The sequence below is a fragment of the Triturus cristatus genome, chromosome 1_2, assembly GCF_964204655.1.
Source record: "Triturus cristatus chromosome 1_2, aTriCri1.1, whole genome shotgun sequence".
Lineage (NCBI taxonomy): Eukaryota > Metazoa > Chordata > Amphibia > Caudata > Salamandridae > Triturus > Triturus cristatus.
The window spans coordinates 1,191,994,676-1,192,008,965 of record NC_140580.1 but is presented as its reverse complement, the minus strand read 5'-3'; the positions used below and the strand labels follow the sequence as shown (position 1 = coordinate 1,192,008,965).

Genomic DNA, 14,290 nt, shown 5'->3' with positions numbered 1-14,290 from the left:
GACTACTTAAACAAGCACGAAAACGTGCCTGGCACAACCATAGAGAGTTCTTGCTAGTTCCTAAAACCAGACCAAATACTAAGGAGGAACGTCTAGTATGTGTCACCACGTTCAATACCAAAAGTAGCGCCATCAAAAAAGCAATCAATCAACATTGGCACTTAGTAGCAGAAGACTTGGGCAATATGCCACTACCTCTACATGCCTTTAAGAAAGGTAAAAATATAAGAGATTATGTAGTAAAATCTCTACTGCCTACAACACGCACCATCAGCCAAAACACACTTTGGGGTATCCCACCAATTAGGGGTCACCGTAAATGTGGATCATGTAAAGCTTGTGCGCTTACTAAAGAGATAACAGAATTTTCACACAACAACCAGATATACAAACTCAATGAGCACAGTAACTGTAATAAGACGGGAGTCGTCTATGCTATTGTCTGTCCATGCGGGTTCATGTATGTGGGCCAGACAATTCAGAAAATCAAATGTCGTATTTTACAACATTGCAGCCGCATACGCTGCAAGACACAAGGTGCCCCCCTTGTTGAACACTTTACTGCTTTTGAACATACTGCAGGAAGTTTGAGATGGTGGGTAATTGAGAAGGTTAAGCCTAACCCAAGATTTGGTAACTTCATCAGTATACTCAGCAAACGAGAATGCAGATGGATTCACTCTCTGGATACGATCGCTAGAGGTATGAATGAGTTTGAAGAAATAAGCAAACAGATCTCGATTATGAATACTGAATAAATCTATCCATGTGGATATATCGGTACTAACCCACTAGGGCTCTAGTGGATGGCACCCTGTCTAACAGTACGAAGATTTTCGCATATCCCTGGTTGACTCTTTACTGTCAGGTCATTATTCCCCTATGTATATACTTTCAGAACACACAAATTGATTATGAAGTGAGAAATCTGAATCAATGCCTAGAATGTATAACCTGGGTTTATGTGTCTAGCATATTCCATCATTCGAATTATGCTGTGAAACGTATCGTTGTTTAAGGATAAAGTGCCCGTCAAGTTTTATTATACTATATACGTACTCCCTACCTTTTGCAATGCTGCTCTATAGAAATTTTCTTGACTGTGTTGAACCTATGGCCATGTATAATTTGTTTTGTTGTTTTTTGTTGTCCAATGGTATAAAGTCTTAATCCAATGTATTGTTTTGGAATGGATAGACCGAAGACCTAACACCGATTGTTTGTTACGATTGCCTACTCGGTGTCAGTATTAAAGCAAATTTTCCAATTAAGTGGTAATTTCCATATAGGAATGATGGTGTAAACTAATGCAGCCCACATCAGGGTGAATTAATTACCGATAGCCCTGTCGGGTTATTTCATAATCATTGGCGATGTTTAAATTGTTTTCTGTCACCATTAATGTCCGGGTGCTCTTGAGCCAATATGATTCAACAACGAGTATCCAGGGCGGTTGTCTACCCACATCAACCTTTAATTAAATTCCAATATGTGGTAGCTTCAATATATGAGTCAATGGTGATTACTCATATAGCTCACACCAGGGACCATCATATATCGATGGTCCGGTCTAAATTCGCACTTTGATAATTCTAATTGTATCCTGTATTAATACGTGCCAGACCTCAAACTAGATGAAATATAATCAACTTGTGACTATTTAGTATTCACTAGGGAGACTCAGTACCGGCAGCCCGGTCGGAGTCTTTTAACTCTTTCCATCCGCGTCCCGGTACCGTCACGTTGACGTTCTCATTTAAACAGACGTCTCCGAGGTGCGCGGTTGCTGAAACACGAGCACCTCGCGGTACGGACGTTCGCCGGATAGTAGCGGCACCAGGTAAAGACCTTTAATAACACTACACCCCCCTTTTTAAAACTTCTTCCCTTGATGGACCTTCCCTTAAAACACGCTTCTTTATATATTTTTTCAGTTTGGCAATAAATCCGGCTGTGTTTACAAATATCGAGAATTCTAGTGGAGTGACACCACGTATTAAGGTACCTTTCGCATTGTTTATTCCTGTCATGTCTACAATTAACGGACTTGTTTCGGTTACTAATAGCCGTAACTTTGTCTTTGCAGTTTTGAATTCAATTCTACCCAGTGGCACCTCACTAATGGAGTCCATCCACACGAAGTCCACCGTTATACCTTATTTACAAGGATAAGCGGGTAAGCCTCTTAGGCTTTACACAGCTAATTAACAATACATTAGCCTCATGCAACAGCCTCAATTTAATTTTCATTAATTTTAGGCACTCCACAAGGCCCAGTACCCATCTAGGTTGCCCTTCAGTCCTGATGAAGATCCGCATGGCCAAGGTCCAAATTTCCTCTTGAGGCCACAAAGACGGATCGAAACGTCGACGCCCTTTATCATAAAGCCTGGAATACGTTCATTTATTCACGTGCCTTATTGGAATCAGTTTCCAATGTATCTTGTAATTGTTTAATTCATCCGCTGTACAAATTAATTAACGTGACCAGGCTATTTCATTTGGACGGTGATTGACAACCGGTCCAGTGTTCAAGTCTTTTAAGTATTTTATGTCACAAATCTCTCGAATACTTTTTCTTTCCTTTCACTTTTTCATATTCCAACACCTCACTCTTTGCACGTTCCCCTTGGAGCAACCTTGATTGAAATTTGTCAAAAGTAAATTATAAAAATAATAAATGCTATAAGAATTTTTGATGCTGGTTGGTTGCATGTCTTGTTTTATATGACAAATGTTATATTGAGTATTGAGGGCTACCTGAATTGATGCTGCATAGCCCAGAACATTTAAATGATAACATTAAGTAAGGACTTATAGCCTATATCTGAATTCAGGTCTAGGACCATTGTTTTTTGTACTCCCCTGCTTGGCAGGCACCAAAGAAGCAACTGACCAGTCTGCATCGCTGAAGCTCCCGCCGGACACCGAAGTCTTTGCATCACCAGAGGTGGATTTCCAGACTTCCTCGAGGCTACCCTGAGGCCACAGCAAAGCTGCGGCCCGTGGCTATCGTGGGTGACGTGGAACCATGACCCCTGGACACCGTGAACTTTTACAGCAACACTATCTTCCTGGTCCTCCTCGAAGTTGTGCTTTGGGCTCCGAGTAGCCCAGCCTTGAGCACCTCCTGCACCAAAGATTGATTGCCTCCACTCCACGAGTGACCCGTGGGCCAGTTTCAAATGCGACCGCTTGATGCTCCTTCGCAATCGCTAGCCCGTTGGCAAGTAGGTCTCCACGAAGACAACTTCTCTTCTAATTGGGCTTTCCTAGTTGCTGCAGGCGTGACCCGACTTACCCTCGCTGGGTGAGTCCCTCAGACCTTGCTGGTCTGCACCGCACTCCTTTCTCTGCTTTCCAGTGACTTGCCGTTGCCAAGGCTTGTTGGGTCCATTCTGGTCGCCGACACAGCAGCACTCGACAGACTCTCTGGGACAGCTCGAATCCAGCTCCTGGTTGTCATCGGCACCTACCGGACCTCGTGGCTGAAGAGTCAAAACACCCATCAACTCACCTGAAGCACCCGACATCTGTGGGCATTGGTCTATCCTGCCCTCGGTCACTAGCTAGTGACCCAGACTCTGTCCCCCCTGCTTTCAGGTTCCTTCCATCCTAGATCCAGGCTTGGATCGCTTCGGACACTTCTCCATTTCACGGCAGCAGCAGTTCTTCGCCAGCTTCCATTGTAATCAACGACGCAACCCGACACCAAAAGACAACTATGCACCCGGCTTCCTTGGGTGAGGTAACTCGAGTACTCCGGTGCTCCCGTGGGTGCTAGCCCTAGAACTTCTTAAGTCCAAAAGGGTTTGGTCCTGATTCGTTCTAAGTGTCCCTAATCTTTACATTTTCAACCGCGACATTGCCCATAGAAGCTAACGGGAACCCGCGGTTATGTTTACACACTGCATACAGTCCCCGTGGGTCCCCTGTGTCACTACCTTGTGTGGTTCCTTGGGGTCCCGGCGATTCTACAAGCTCTAGGCCTTGTGTCTAGTTCAGTCGTGGTTCTTATACCACTTTTTTGGTATATGGTTTGGTACGCCCCTAGGGCCCAAACGTGTATTTGTGCTATTACTGTTGATTGCTAACTTGGAAATTAAGTACTTCGAACTCCAGTCTCATAAAGAGACTAGAGGGGTGTGTTTTATCCTAAATACATATATTTTGAATATATACCTGGTGTGGTTGTCCTTTCATTTGATCATTCAAGAGATTATAGACTGGTAAAACAAGCTGCTTTACATTCCTTCAAGACTTAGCCTGAAGGCTGCTCTCCATAGCTACCACTAGGATAGCTTTCAATAAAGGTTGTCTTTAACCTTTCACCATAAGGGGTTGTTTGGACTGATACAAGGTGCCCACTAGAACTAGTGGACAGCATATATCAGGCCACCTTCTCACATTGGTGTGCAGCGTGTGGGATTCCAGCTTGCTATTGTTTTACCAGATAATCTCAATTGAATTGATCAACTGAAAACCACTAATGGTACCTTAGGTACATATAATATCAAGTTTAGATACAGTAAGTTCTACTGAACTTCGAGTTGTGTGTTAAGGGATAGCACACCCTTTCTACAACTCAAGAGAGTTTAGTAGGCCACACTAGTGTAGGTAGTGCAATACACCACACCACATTAGTACTGCCTAACCAGCCAGGAACCAGTGGGTCCCTACCAGGAACCAGTGAGCTCCTTCCCTATAAATATGAGGATCTCTCCTTTGCTCAGCTTAGTGCCTTATGTTCCATTAGGAAGCTGAAGACAGGCAAAAGCCCAACCACCCAGCATCTCATAAAGATACTTAAGCTGGATGATATCTCAGGGCCTAGTGGGCCTGATGGGGTAGGCGGTGTGGGTGGGGCAGCAGGTGAGGGTGGGCCTAGGGGTGGAAACTCCCCTGACCCTAACTCTAATGCTGACCAGACTGGTGACAATGACCAGACTCTGGTGAACCCAGCTCTCCTGGATGAGGATGAGGAGGATGACAATAATGCTCCTTCATTTATTCCTCCAGGTAGAACAGAAAATAGGGCTAGAAGTGATAGATCACTGTCAAGGGGATCTCTTCAGTCAAACTCCTCTATAGGGACCTCTGTCTCTTCTCACAGAGGGAGGGAAACCTCCCAGGAGAGGAGAGAGAGACTGCTGAAGTATGAGCAAGACAAGTTCAACCTCAGAAAGCAGCAGATGGCCTTAGATAGGGAAGCCCTAGAGCTCTACAGAGCTAGTCAAAAGGAGGGACTAGAGTCCCTTGGTGGCAGCAATTTCCCTAGAGATAGGGAGAGGTCTTATGACCATAGAAACCTAAGTAAGATTGTCACCTCCCTACCAGAGTGGGGATGACATCCACAAATGGATAACTGCATTGGAGAGGGCCTGTAAAGTACAGAAGGTCCCTCAAGGTCAGTGGGCAGCAATCTTATGGCTCTCCTTTGCAGACAAAGGTAGAGACAAGCTCCTCACTGTAAGAGAAGAGGATGCTGATGATTACCAGGTCTTGAAAAGTGCACTAATAGATGGGTTTGGCCTAACTACTGAACAATACAGCTTAAAGTTCAGAGACACCCACAAAGCACAAAATCAGGACTGGGTTGACTTTGTTGACTGTGCTGCTAAGGCTCTGGAAGGTTGGTTATTGGGCAGTAAAGTGTGTGACTTCATAGGATTGTACAATCTGATAACGAGGGAGCAGATTCTTAATAACTGTCAAAATCAGCTGTTGCACCAGTACCTGGTAGACTCTGATCTGACCTCTCCCCAAGAATTGGGAAAGAAGGCAGACAAACGGATCAGAACCAGGGTGAGGCAGAAGGTACAGAACCAAGGTGGTGACCCAAAGAAGCAAGATTCCAAAAACTCTGACAAGGGTGGGGACAAGGGAAAAGACCAGAAGTTTTCTCAAGGGCCCCCAAAATCTTCTTCTAATGGGGAGTCACAGTCAAGTAAGGGTAAAGGCCAAATGAAACCTTGGTGCAAAATCTGTAAGCAGAATACTCACTGGACCAGTGACTGCACCAAGGCCAAAGAGAATATTCCAGCCCCCACCAATGCCCCTAAGGCACCTGCTCCCTCTAGTGCAGTTACAATTGGTGGTGGGAATACACAGCATAAGGGTGTAGGAGGGTTGACCCTGGGTTCTGAGATGGACTCTGGCTTAGTCAGAGTTTCAACTCAGGCTGTGCTTGTCTGTGATGGGGGCATGGATATGTCCCCCTGTGTGAGTCCCAGTAATCTGGATAAATACAAACAACAGCCTTTGATAAATGGAGTAGAAGCTTGGGTATTCAGGGACACAGGAGCAAGTGTAAAAATGGTGACAAAAGATCTTGTGGATCCTGGGCAGATTATACTTGGTGAAATGTACCAAGTGACCAATGCTAGCAATGTCAGAACAGACCATTCTCTGGCAGTTGTTAACTTCTCCTGAGGAGGGGTAACTGGCCTTAAGAAGTGTTAGACGGACCGGGAGGGTCGGCCGAGGACAAGGGGAGAGGTCTCCGGGGAGAGCCGTCTCCAGCGATCGTACAGACGAGTAACTTCCCTCCCACAGATGTACACCACACAAAGATAGGTTTTAACGTTATTTATAAGCAATCTTTAGGTACGGTAGGATGGTACAAGGAGGTCAGGACTCAGGGGTCCCCTCGATTCTAGTCTCTTGGTTGGGAAAAGGGGGTAGCGGGACAGTCTTGTTACCAATATGGTAGATGCAATGAAATGATGGATAGCTCACAATCCTCGAGCTCGGTGTTCTAGTTGGACGGGCCGCGGCAGCGCCAGCAGGTCCCGATGAAGGTGGAGGTTACAACGGGCTGCGGCAGCGCCAGCAGGTCCCAACGAAGGTGGTAGTTACAACGGTCCGTGGCAGCGCCAGCAGGTCCCAATGAAGGTGGTAGGTACAACAGTCCGCGGCAGCGCCAGCAGGTCCCGATGAGGATGGAGGATGCAGAAGGCCGCGGCAGCGCCAGCAGGCAGAGTGATGGTTCACAGGGCAGGGCTACGGCAGCGCCGGTAGTCCGTCAAGGATGAGTTCTTCTCGGTGTCTCTCTACTCCAGGATACAACTGCCTTCCTGCTCTGGAGCTGCCCCAGTTATAGGTCTGGCGCCCTTTGATGTCCGGACCCTCGCACTTGGAGGTCGGGAGGTCCGGGATGAGGGAGTCCAGGCACCCAGCAGGGGGGTGGAGCCAGCGCCCGGGGGAGCTGGGGGGCGATCGGCACCTGGCGGGGGAGAGCCATCGACACTTCTTTCTCCCATCGACCTGCCAAGTGGTCTGTTCACCTCCTGGGTGGATGGTGGTGCCGGGATGTCGGGGCCTGGCCAGGCCCAGGGTTAGGGTCGAGCTGAGGCCACGCGGCCTCGTGGTGCAGTGTCCAAGATGGCGGCTGGGCCGGGCGAGGGAGCCGGTAGTGGTTCGGCCCCATGATACAGAGAGGTCCGGGGGCAGGAGTCCCGTCTGGGGACGGGGTGCGGGTTGTTTCTGTGGGTAACACCTGGAGGGCCGGGGCTCGGGCCCTGTCATGCGGGGCGGGAGCAAGCCCTTCATGTGGCCTGTCCAACATGCGTCCCCCCCAGCTGAAGGCGGGGAGAGTCACCCATCCTCTTGGGGACTCTCCTCGTCGAGGCGGAAAAAGCGTGACAGGCCGTCTGCGTTGGCGTGGTCTTGGCCCGGGCGATGTTCCACAGTGAAGTCCATCCCCTGCAGGGAGATGGACCAACGCAATAGTTTGGGGTTTTCCCCCCGCATCTGCATTAGCCACTGCAGGGGTCGATGATCTGTTTGCACCCGGAAGTGGGTACCGAAGAGATAGGGCCGGAGCTTTTTGAGGGCCCACACCACTGCGAAGGCCTCCCTCTCGATGGTGCTCCATCGCTGTTCTCGGGCCAGGAGGCGTCTGCTGATGAAGGCCACCGGTTGGTCAAGTCCCTCGGAGTTCAGCTGGGAGAGGACCGCCCCGATGCCATGGTCGGAGGCATCTGTCTGTACAATGAATTCCCGACTGTAGTCGGGGGCCTGGAGCACCGGGGCAGTGCACATGGCGGCTTTCAGCTTCTCGAAGGCCGCTTGACAGTCGGGGGTCCAGTTGATCTTCTTCGGGTGGTTTTTGGATGTGAGTCCCGTGAGGGGCCCCACAATGCTGCCATAGTCCCTCACGAACCGCCGGTAGTAGCCGGTGAGCCCCAAGAAGGCTCGGACCTCGGTCTGCGTGACTGGGGGCTGCCAGGACTGGATGGCAGCGATTTTGAGTTGCAGAGGGGCCACCAGACCGCTTCCCACTTGGTGTCCGAGGTAGGTCACGGACCCCTGACCAATTTGGCACTTGTTGGCCTTGATTGTGAGGCCGGCCCGTTGGAGGGCCTGCAGGACCTCTCGGAGGTGGTGGAGGTGGTCGGACCAGTGGCGGCTGTACACAGCGATATCGTCCAGGTAGGCCGCGCTGAACTCCTCGAGCCCCGCCAAGACCTGGTTCACTAGTCGCTGAAAAGTAGCTGGGGCATTCCTCATGCCGAAGGGCATAACTTTGAAGTGGTAGTGGCCATCGGTGGTAGAAAATGCGGATCGTTCTTGGGCCCGGGGTGTGAGAACGATCTGCCAGTAGCCCGCTGTCAGGTCGAAGATGCTGAGGTAGCGGGCAGCCCCCATGCGGTCGATTAGTTCATCCGCTCGGGGGATGGGATGAGCGTCGGTTCTGGTAACAGCATTCAAGCCCCGATAGTCGACGCAGAATCGGAGCTCAGGAGTGGTGCCGGGGGCAGCAGCTTTGGGGACCAGCACGACCGGGCTGGCCCAGGGGCTGTCCGAGGGCTCGATGACCCCGAGCGTGAGCATCTTTGATACCTCCTCTTGGATGCAGGCCCGTACCCGATCTGGTACGCGGTACGCCCGGTGTCTGATAGGGGGACTGTCCCCAGTGTCCACGTCGTGCAAGCACCAGGGGGTGACCCCTGGGGTGAGGGAAAACAAGGTAGCAAACTGCAGCAGGAGGTCCCGGCAGCCTTGGCGCTGTTCCGGGGTGAGGGCATCGGAGAGCCGGACCCCGTCCACGGAACCATCTTTTTCACGAGTCTTCAGGAGATCAGGGAGAGGCTCTGAGTCTTCTTCCGCTCCACTGTCTGTAGCCATCAGGAGGCTGAGCTCCGAGCGCACAAAGTGGGGTTTGAGTCTGTTGGTGTGGAGGACCCGGAGGGGGTTCCGTGGAGATTCCATATCGATGAGATAGGTGACGGGGCTCTTGCGTTCGACCACTTTGAAGGGCCCCGTCCACTTGTCCTGCAAGGCACATGGTTCGGTGGGGGACATCACCCACACTTGTTGGCCAGGTTCGAATTCGATGGAGGAGGCATTTTGATCGTACCATTTTTTCATGTCCTCCTGACTGGCCTCAAGGTTCGCTTTCGCCATCTCTCGGAATCGCCTGGTCTGATTGCGTAGGGTCAGGAGGTACTTGAAGACGTCTGGAGGGGTCTTTAGGGGGGCCATCTCCCAACCTTCGTTGACTAGGCTGAGGGGCCCTCGCACCGGGTGCCCGTACAAGAGTTTGAAAGGGCTAAAGCCGAGGGACTTCTGGGGAACTTCTCGATAGGCGAAGAGGAGGCACGGAAGTAGTACATCCCACTGGCGACGGAGGGGTTCTTCCAACCCCCCAATCATTCCCTTGAGCGTGCGGTTGAACCGCTCGACTAGTCCGTTTCCTTGAGGGTGATAGGGGGTCGTGAATCGGTAGGTGACCCCGCACTGTTGCCAGAGGGACTTCATGTACTTCGAAATAAAGTTTGTGCCTCTGTCGCTGACGACTTCTCGGGGGAAGCCCACCCGGGAGAAGATCCCCATTAAGGCCCGGCCGACCACCGGCGCTGTTACAGTTCGCAGGGGTACAGCCTCGGGGTAGCGGGTGGCGTGGTCCACCAGTACCAGGATGAACCGATGTCCTTGTGCTGTACGGGGGTCCAGGGGCCCCACAATGTCTATCCCCACCCTCTCGAATGGGGTGGTGACAACTGGGAAGGGCTGCAGATGTGCTTTGAGTTTGCGGCCGCTCTTCCCGCTGGCCTGGCACGTGGGGCAGGACCGGCAGTGGTTGAGGACGTCGTTTCTCATCTTTGGCCAGAAAAAGTGGGTCACCAGGCGACTGTAGGTTTTGTCCTGGCCCAGGTGTCCAGCCAGAGGGACATCGTGGGCCAGATTTAACAGGAAGTCTCTAAAACGGAGGGGCACCACCAGCACTCGACTGGCCCCTAACTCCGCGATTCTCTGTTCACTGTACAATAGTTCGTTGTCCCAATAGATCCAATGGGCTCCGGTGGTGTCCCCTGCGCTCTGGGCGAGGGCTTGCTGGCGGAGTCCCTCGAGGGAGGGACAGGTCTTCTGTTCGTGACGGAACTGTTCCTGGGTGGGCCCCCCTTCTTGACGCCACTGAGCCAGGTTGGGAAGGTCCTGGGGCTGAGCGAGCCCTTCGGGGGTTTGCTCTGGGGGGTCGGTATGGTCGGTGTCCTCTACTGGAGCGATCGGGGGAGGAGGTGCTGGCCATTCTGGTTCTTCTGGTCGGGGGATGGCACGGGCGGCCATGGACCGGGTGGTTACGCACGCCCAGTCCGGGAGGCCCAACATCCCCAGGTGCTCTCTTCTTTCTACGGCGGCCCACGGGGAACTCTCAAGATCATTCCCCAGGAGACAGTCCACGGGGGCATCATCTCGGACCATCACCTTCAACATGCCGGAGACTCCCCCCCATTCGAAGGGGACGCAGGCCATCCGAGATAGACTCTCCGAATTGTCGGCTGAACGGACGGGGCAGAGAATGTTCGGCAGGATCTGCTCTGGTTTTACCAGGTGACAGCAGACGGCCGTCACACTGGCCCCCGTGTCACGTAGTGCCTCGGCCCGGCGTCCATTAATGTTCACCCACTGACTATATTTCCTGGTGTTGGCGGGTAGGGGAGCCCGCGGGACCATGTCTCTTCCCCCTAGGCACGCTAGAACCATGGCGACCGGTTCCCACTCTTGTTGACCCTGCTCGTATTCTTCCTGTTCTTCGGAGATTTGTTCTCCCCCCAGGGCGGCGGCAGCTACCTGGCGGGGTCTCGGGGTTTGGTTCTGTGGACAGTTCGGGTCATTGGCGTAGTGGCCGACTCGCTGGCATCGGTGGCACGTGACATTGGCTCGGAGCCCCGCGCGCATCGGGGGGTGGCCCCGGCTGGCCGGGGGCGGGGTGCTGGCAGCGGGAGCGGCCGGGACGGTGTCTCTTCCTCGTCCCTGGCCTCCTCCTCCTCCTCGGGGACGGTGCTGACCTTGGTTGTTCCGGTTCTGTTCGTGCGGCCCTCTCCGGCCCACTCGGGTGCTTTCCCAGCGGTCAGCTTCGGCGGCGAGTTGCCGTGGGTCAGTCAATTTACTGTCGAAGAGGTGCTGCCTGAGCTCGACGAAGCAGTTGTTAGAGAGGTGCTCCCACACCATGAGATTAAAAAGTTGCTCGTAGGTCGTTACGTGGCTTCCCTTGATCCAACCCTCGAAGGCTCGGCTGAAATAGTTCACATATTCCACCCAAGTTGTACCCGGGATCCGGGTGCAGTCTCAGAACCTCTGGCGGTACCTTTCGGGTGTGAGCCCATATCGGGTGAGGAGGGCAGCCTTCATGTGGTCATAGGATGACATCAGGTGGTCTGGGAGCTGTAACAGGGCATCGCGGCCTTCATTGACGAACCTCCCCCATAGACCGGCTCCCCAGTCACTTCGATCGATCCGGTGGGAGGTCATGGCGATCTCGTAGGCCTTGAACCACTGTTGTATGTCGTCTTCTCGGACATACTCTCGAACGACATCCTTGGGGATGTGGACTTTCTTTTCTGTCCCTCCCGGGGTGCGTGGTCGCTCGGGCACCTCCAGTTCTTTGTTCTGCTTCCGTAGGTCTATCTCTGCCAGTTTGCGCTCGTGTTCGTATGCTAATCTCTTTTCTTCGAGCTCTCTCTGCCTCTGTTTTTCTTCCCGTTCTTCTCGGAGCCGCAGATGCTCTAGGTTCAGTTTTTGTTCGGCTAATTTTAGTTCACCGTCCATTTTGAGCCGTGCCATTTCTAACTCATGTAGTCTGTTTTTTTCTCTCTCTTGGATCTCTTCCTGCGAGAGGCCCGTTCTTCGCTCTTCGGGAGCCGTGGTGTTCCTCTCTGATGCTGTAATGTTTTGGTCCGTCTTTGGTACTCAGGCCGGTGGTAGCAATGCCTAGTTCAATGCAGAATTGTTTCAATTCACGATGGCTGTACTCTTCCAATTTCTCCATCTGGAATTTCTCGGTGGATCCGCTCTCTTTGGTTGACATCGTGGTTTTGTCGTGGGGTGAGCTACTCTCTGTACGATTACGCGTTGATTCGGATCGCGCCGCTGGCCACCAATGTTAGACGGACCGGGAGGGTCGGCCGAGGACAAGGGGAGAGGTCTCCGGGGAGAGCCGTCTCCAGCGATCGTACAGACGAGTAACTTCCCCCCCACAGATGTACACCACACAAAGATAGGTTTTAACGTTATTTATAAGCAATCTTTAGGTACGGTAGGATGGTACAAGGAGGTCAGGACTCAGGGGTCCCCTCGATTCTAGTCTCTTGGTTGGGAAAAGGGGGTAGCGGGACAGTCTTGTTACCAATCTGGTAGATGCGATGAAATGATGGATAGCTCACAATCCTCGAGCTCGGTGTTCTAGTTGGACGGGCCGCGGCAGCGCCAGCAGGTCCCGATGAAGGTGGAGGTTACAACGGGCCGCGGCAGCGCCAGCAGGTCCCAACGAAGGTGGTAGTTACAACGGTCCGCGGCAGCGCCAGCAGGTCCCAATGAAGGTGGTAGGTACAACGGTCCGCGGCAGCGCCAGCAGGTCCCGATGAGGATGGAGGATGCAGAAGGCCGCGGCAGCGCCAGCAGGCAGAGTGATGGTTCACAGGGCAGGGCTACGACAGCGCCGGTAGTCCGTCAAGGATGAGTTCTTCTCGGTGTCTCTCGACTCCAGGATACAACTGCCTTCCTGCTCTGGAGCTGCCCCAGTTATAGGTCTGGCGCCCTTTGATGTCCGGACCCTCGCACTTGGAGGTCGGGAGGTCCGGGATGAGGGAGTCCAGGCACCCAGCAGGGGGGTGGAGCCAGCGCCCGGGGGAGCTGGGGGGCGATCGGCACCTGGCGGGGGAGAGCCATCAACACTTCTTTCTCCCATCGACCTGCCAAGTGGTCTGTTCACCTCCTGGGTGGATGGTGGTGCCGGGATGTCGGGGCCTGGCCAGGCCCAGGGTTAGGGTCGAGCTGAGGCCACGCGGCCTCGTGGTGCAGTGTCCAAGATGGCGGCCGGGCCGGGCGAGGGAGCCGGTAGTGGTTCGGCCCCATGATACAGAGAGGTCCGGGGGCAGGAGTCCCGTCTGGGGACGGGGTGCGGGTTGTTTCTGTGGGTAACACCTGGAGGGCCGGGGCTCGGGCACTGTCATGCGGGGCGGGAGCAAGCCCTTCATGTGGCCTGTCCAACAAGAAGGTTGTGGTAAATGCAGACCTACCAGTACAGTGCTTGCTTGGCAATGATCTAGAGACTTCAGCTTGGGCTGAAGTGAAGCTCAGGACACATGCAGAAATGTTAGGAACCCTGCTCATGTCTTTGCTGTGACTAGGTCACAGGCCAAAATGTCTAAAGCTGGACAGGCCCTGGATTCTGGAATAATGGACCAGGTGTCTCACAAGAGGAGGAGCAGTAGGGTTAAGGCAGAGCCTTCCCCCCTGACTCAGGATGCTGATCAGGCTCCTCAGGGAGATGATCTTGAGCCTGAAGAAGGAACTGTCCTAGAGGAGCTTGAACCTGACCAGTTTGAGTTCTTGGGGACAGGGGGCCCTTCCAGGTCTGACCTGAGCCATGAGCAGAAAACCTGCCCCTCTCTTGAAACCCTCAGACAGCAAGCTGCTGAGGAGACTGCTGGATGATGGACTCCTATACTCAGAGAGTAGAGACCCCAAGCCTGGTGGATCCAGGAGGTTGGTTATACCTCTGAAGTTCCAATCAATCAATCAATACATTTATAGAGCGCGCTACTCACCCGTAAGGGTCTTAAGGCGCTGAAGGGAGGGGGGGTGCTGCTACTGCTCGAAGAGCCAGGTCTTGAGGTGTTTCCTGAAGGTGAGGTGGTCCTGGGTCAGTCGTAGGTGGGCGGGGAGGGAGTTCCACGTCTTGGCCACCAGGTAGGCGAATGATCTGCCTCCGGTGGTGGTTCTGCGGATCCGTGTGACAGGGGCGAGGGCGAGGCTGGCGGAGCGGAGTTTGCGGGTTGGAGTG

At 53.0% G+C, this 14,290-nt stretch overlaps 1 protein-coding gene and 1 long non-coding RNA gene across 2 annotated transcripts in view; both read left to right on the top strand.

The window, feature by feature from the left end:
- LOC146869006 (adenylate kinase isoenzyme 5-like) overlaps positions 1-14,290 on the top strand; it is a 544,010-nt gene that overhangs the window by 41,894 nt on the left and 487,826 nt on the right. The window lies entirely within an intron of this gene.
- On the top strand, positions 1,934-2,692 carry LOC146869008 (uncharacterized). The gene is made up of 3 exons (XR_014966466.1): positions 1,934-2,001; positions 2,087-2,176; positions 2,260-2,692. It is a non-coding gene; the product is annotated as an uncharacterized LOC146869008 (long non-coding RNA).